Source organism: Solanum dulcamara, chromosome 10, assembly GCF_947179165.1.
Source record: "Solanum dulcamara chromosome 10, daSolDulc1.2, whole genome shotgun sequence".
Lineage (NCBI taxonomy): Eukaryota > Viridiplantae > Streptophyta > Magnoliopsida > Solanales > Solanaceae > Solanum > Solanum dulcamara.
Window position 1 is genome coordinate 2,232,506 of NC_077246.1, and position 6,570 is coordinate 2,239,075.

The following is a 6,570-nucleotide window of genomic DNA, read 5'->3' on the forward strand; positions in this document are numbered from 1 at the left end:
GATATAATTGAATGATATTAATAGAAAGAAAACTTTTCCAATGAATCAATTCTTTTTTCAAATAAAACCAGATTGAAAACTACAAGTCGAGTACTCATTCATCAATTGACCAATAAGCTTTTTTAAAAAAAAATTCTGAAAAATAAAATGCATAATTTAAACATGCTTGGAATAGTAGGAATGTCAATATCATAATCACCAATAATAAAGTTGTATAAAAAGTTATTTTCCTTTTTGTCGTCTAACAATTAGTTCGTGTGGCGCCTGATATTTTTGTCTACATCATAGTATTTACTGAGTTAAATTAATGTGAAAGCTCAATTGCACCAACACTTTAATAACTTTCATATTTTTCCTTCTTTTTTTTAAAAAGTATTTGTTCTCTATTTGAAATCTGTTTCGAAATTCAATTAAATTTAGATTTATAATTGCAGGATCTATTTTTGAGGATTGGCGCTTCCAACAAGTTTTATTTTTCATTTCGAGAGTTTCAAACCAGTCAGACCTATGATTAAATATAGAGAGATTTCAATCATCCCACCACAACTTACATTAGTTATTTTAAAATAAGTGTCGCTTCTTTTCCTTTTTTTCTAGAGTTAATTTAATTAACATTCAAAGCTAAATTAATCAAAGTTTACATATTTTGAATTTCGAAAAATGAATAAGAAAACAAATAATTTGAGATGTACAGAGTGAGCACTTGTTTAAACATCTTAAGTTAATCAAAATATTTATAATTATAAGATTATATTTAATGAATGTGTTTAGTAAACACTCAACACAAGCAAATATATTTGGTAGTCGGATTCAGAATTTAATTTTCATATACTCAAATTTTATCTTTTTTTCTTCTTTTGATACTTTTACTATGGATTACTTTAAATATGATTCTCTTTGCATTTCCAGCTCATTTGTTCATTAACGTACTATTTTGTCACCTTTTATTTATGATGTATGGACTTGATATTACTTGGGAAAATGAGTTAAAAGGGATCTTTGCCCATCAAATTGAGTTGTCAATTTTAAAGTGAATTTATTGCAAGATGTGTGCATTATAATAATTAAATTTTACCTAAGTTTTATAGTGATTTTTTCTAATTTTTTTTTGTTTGGTTGAATTCGGATACAATATATACGTCTTGATACATCACGTAAAATAATATATTCGATCGATTCATCGTGCATTTATGTGATGTATATGACGTCCTGATACATCACGTAAATAATGTATCCGACTGGTACATCATGTAAAGTGATAGATCTGATATCCTGATACATCACGTACATTGATATATCAGAGAATAAGAAAGAGTAAGATTTTTTATAATTTTTTTAAATGATAAAGAATATAATAAAATAAATTATGTATTTAGATAATTTTTCTTTATAATAATCAAATCTTAAATTCACCTTCGAACCATTTCCTTTTTAAGTTGTCAACTTCAAAGTGAATTTATTGGGGAAAGAATGCATTATAATCAAATCTTTTTCTTTAATTTTTTTTCATAATCATGACGTAATTATGTCATAGAAACTTTTAAAGTAAAAAAAAGAAGACTATATCAAAAAGAAAAAGGCTATTAGGTGGCCAAACTCCAATGACCACTATCCCCTGAGAATATGAACACACGTGAATTGACGAAAAAGAAATACAATTTTTTCTTAACTAAATATAATTTAAGGAAAAAAAGTTATTCGTGTTTTTCCTTTTTGTCTAAAGCATGTTTTTTATGTTTGTGATTATAAATCATTCTATTAAGAATAAAGTAAAATTTTTAAGGTTAACTTATTTATATATATAGAAAGTTATATAGTATTTTTTTTGAAATAGACTTAAACGAAAAGAGTATGTCATGATCATGTAAGAGGGTAGACTGATAAGGGCGGGTTAAAAAAAAGAACTGTCAGACTTCTAGATTGTCAAACTTCTGAAAATAGGCAGACAATCTGATACCTTAGGCAAAATCTCAAAAGTAAAAAACTCCATAAGATATAACATAAAATCACATAGTCGCATACTTTCATGCTCATGAAAAACAAAAAGAGTGTGTCACGCCCATGAAAAAGGATAGACTGACGAGGACAGATCAAAGAAAAGAATTGTCAGACTTCTATATTGTCAAACTTCTGAAAAAAGAGACACACAATCTGATAGCTTAATCAAAATTTCAAAAGTAAAAAACTCCATAAGATATAACATAAATTCACATAGTAGCATGCTTTCATGCTCATGAATAATGGCATATCCCGAGGAATAAATCCATGATGAAACCTATTGAACAAGAACAAATCATACATGTTATCAACTTAAACATTATCGTATATCACATAAATTAAGACATATAAAATACATAATATTTAATATTTATAAAATTGAAAGTGCACAAATTTTAGTCAGTGATGATGGGCTGATCAAGATAATTTGATTCTTAAAAAAATTATAAATTTTTTGTCTGCAAAATCTAAAAGGGGTCCTCTCTATGTTCCTCAACAAAACTACAAATCTATTTCCAATTCCACCGCCCATAAATTAATTTAGATTCTTATATTTTTATTTTTTGTTTTATTTTCCAGATACAGACATTCCAAACCTTTATATATAATTTAATTTTTAGTCGGCAAATATATGCCAATACAACAGTCAACTCACTGCATGGGTAGACTATTTACATATTTGACTATCCTTTACTTTTAGGTATTCGATATTCGAAATTTATTACAATAGCTGAATTTAATGACATGGAATCTCAGGTTTAAAGTCAAGAAATTCCAAATATATCACAACATTTGGTAAATTTGATTAGTAACCAAATTACTATATAAGGAGACCAAAATTATATTATTCTCAAGTATGGACAATATAATATGGGTATTTAATATTAGGTAAATAAAAATTTGGAATAAAGCTGACTCTGATACATATCATATATATATATATTAAGAAATGAATTTTGGCTTGACTCAACATCAAAAGTTATTTCATGTAATAAAACTATAAAATAAATTTTTTCCCGTCTCACTGATGTGGGACAAAGTCAACACAACACCCCCCTCCCCCTCTGACACACTCAAGTATATCTTCTGAAGCATAAACAATATAATATAGTTATTCAATATTAAATAATCAAGAATTACAATGAGACTGATTTTGATACTATATTAAAATTAAATATTGAATCCAACTCAATTTTAAAAATATCTACTTAGGCAAGATTATCCAAAATCATATAAGAAGACCAAATAGCCCGCATCCCAATGATATGAAACAAACTCAACAACTATCATCTATTTGCCTTACATTGGAATTATGTATATTCTGTATATTATGTGTCGACAAGTGCCTTTTCAACTTATTTCAACTACTAGGTCCTTTCCCTTCTCTTTCCATATATCTAAAAAGTTTATTTAAGTGGTGAAAGTAGGTATGAATTATTATTATTATGATGATATATAAACATGTCAATATTGTGCTACTTTTTGTTCTTGTTCCAATTAATCCAATGATCGTATTTTTGATATATTTTGTAATGAATGAAAAATATGTGGACCCTTTTTACTTTTTTATCTTTGAAAAAAATGTTTCATCTAAAAATAATAATTGAATGTTTAGAAAAAGACGTGTCAATGTGGTTGAGGGACAATATCTATTGTGGCTAATATAGAGTCCAAAAACTATTCATCTTCTAAGGTTTTGTCGGTACAAAACTTTTTTTCCACGTTCAGCATTCGATATTTGTATTAAAATTTGATTGAATTTGAATTCATGTTGAAAAGTTTATATTGAAGTAAAGAGCTATATCCTGATTTCGGATATGTAATATGTTGTTTTATGTCACTCGATAACTTGATTGAGATATTCTTGTTTTAATATATCATGAATCTAACAAAGGTAATTCCATATTCAGTAGGGTTCAACTCGAAATCTCTGATTAAGAATGTTGAAGAAGTAATTATATATACATCACTACACCATAACATTCAAAATGAGTACCAAACATTGAACAAAAAGCTAAAAAAAAGATGTGAAAAGTTCAAATAATCAATCAACTGAACTACTAAGATTTTTCAGTAAAATGACTATTTCTTTATTGCTAGTTATTATTACTTGATCATATATGTGAAAAGATTTCTATATTAATATGACAATGTTTGTTCTTCTTTAACTTCATGATTCATTCTTCCATAAAGCATATGAGAATTTTCTCCAACTTTATTAGCTGTTAAAATTAAAAGGACAGTAACCCTACATATAGACTATAGGACAATTCTCTTTATGTTAAAGATAATGTAGTACGTACTTTTTCTTCTTCTTTGGTAGACCCCAATGATTATCTCATGTTTTTTAATTAGTTTTAAAGTAATTAAAAAATAAAAAGGAAAAATTATATAAATCTCACTAATTTAACAGCCAATTTTTTAGATATACTCTAATTTACAATATTACGAATCTTACCAAATTTTGGTGCGTTCAGATACGTCCATATATATATATATATACCGGGATATATAGGGTCATAATTAGATGTAATTTGTTCTAGATGTGTATTTAAGTAAATTTACATGTATCTGGAACACATAACATATATCGCTTGCCTCTCTCGACTCTCTCTCATCTCGTTCGTCACTTTTTATGTATTTGGTATACCAGATACATGTAAATCACACCAAATATATGTATCTGGATATATAACAAATCTCATTTGCCTCTCTTTCTATTTTAGTATATCTAAGAGCAAAAATACATGTATCTAGGTGTATCTTATTCAATATATAATAGAAAACTCTTAATTAGTAGTAAAATAAAGCCCCACATAAAGGATGTTTTAATCACTCAAATGTATAGCGAATCACTACCCAACCACAAAAGTTTTTGTAGTGGGTATTTAGTTTCGTATTATTTTATTCTTAATTAGAAGTGTTTGAGTTTGTTAACTTTGAAAATGAAATAATACTTATCAAGCGGCATGTTTCAGTGCAAATTGGAATTTGTCGGGTATCATAAGTATAGTGGCAATCACTAAAGATTGTAATAATTAAGGTGATGAATATCTCTCTCTATGATTAACCAAATATTTTAGGTTCAAACCATAAAAATAGAGTCTAAATGGATGCTTTATTCCCAGAGCAGAATTTTTTAATGCAAATCTCAATTAGTTGGATCTCAAAATGGATACCAATACTAGTAGAAAACAAAAAATGAGCTAGCCTACACAATAAAAGTTGTAAATAGAGTGATAAGTATTATCCCTACATCCTTAAATTGAAGTTTCGAGTTCGAAATACTTGATATTGATGAAAAATAAAAATATCAATATGATGGTAAATACTCCGTCATTATTAATTAGCATTGTTGGATTGTATCTTGAAATAAAGTCGTCTTCGATAGTAATTATTTTGCCTCCAAATTGACACTTATCAACTCGAATTCAAACATATTGAACCCTAATATAAATATGAACATCGATTACTTTTTCTTATAAGATAAATTGTGCTAACTATTTTTTTCAGTGGACCATCTTTTTGCATGTCCAAATTAAAGAATTTTATAAGAATTTTCTTTGATTTATATGGTCATGTACTGTCTTTATCTTCTTTTTTTGTTTTTAATATTGACTGTACTAATTATTTTAGAGCTAAAAAAGGTCAAAATATTTAATTAAAGTTTCATTATACTTGGGGCCAAATAGTTGAAAGCGTGGTGAATAGTGTCGGCCTATTTCAAATATTTTTTTTTTTTAATAAATAAATGGTTTGGACTCTTAATTTATTTCATAAGAAAAAATGGTATAAGAAAATCTCAAATTGAATAGGATAAGATGGGATATTCCGATTAAGTTTATATAAAATTTATGCCATGTTTAATTGATGGTAAAAATTAATCCCGAGATTTTAGGCTTTACTTTCTAGTCCAAAATTAGTAATAGGAAAAGTACAATCTAATATTTTGGATCATCAATAGTTTATTAAATAAATATTATGTATAGATAGTGCATATATATATATACACACACAACACATAATATAAAAACTTTGTGAAGTTACGTCGAATTATATTAGTGGTTAGAGAACAAAGATATAATTTATAGTATAAGTTAATTTCTTAGATACTTACTCAATTAACAATTTTCATCTCAAAAAGTCGTTTATTTTGTTTTGTAACAAGAAAATAACTCAATTAATAATAATTATCTCTAAAAATTACTATATTTTATTTATAAGTGAAAAATCACGTAACTATTATAATCTCACCATTTAAAGAAAATTTACACATTTCGTGTATATAATTAAATTAATTTATTTTTAGAATATTGACAAAAGCGTTCCCATTTTTGTATTTCTTATGTATTTAGCTAAAATGTAGAAAAAACATAGAGTATTAGGCCCACTGAGAGAGACTTGGAAAACACCATATCCATATAAACCTTAAAGCTAGTACTATCTTCAATTATTATTATTAGACAAACAAAAAAACAAACAAAGCAAATTGGATATGCCGACAATTTCAATATACACAATTTTTAGTATTAAAAATATATAAAAATATTCAAAAATTATTTGATATTCCAA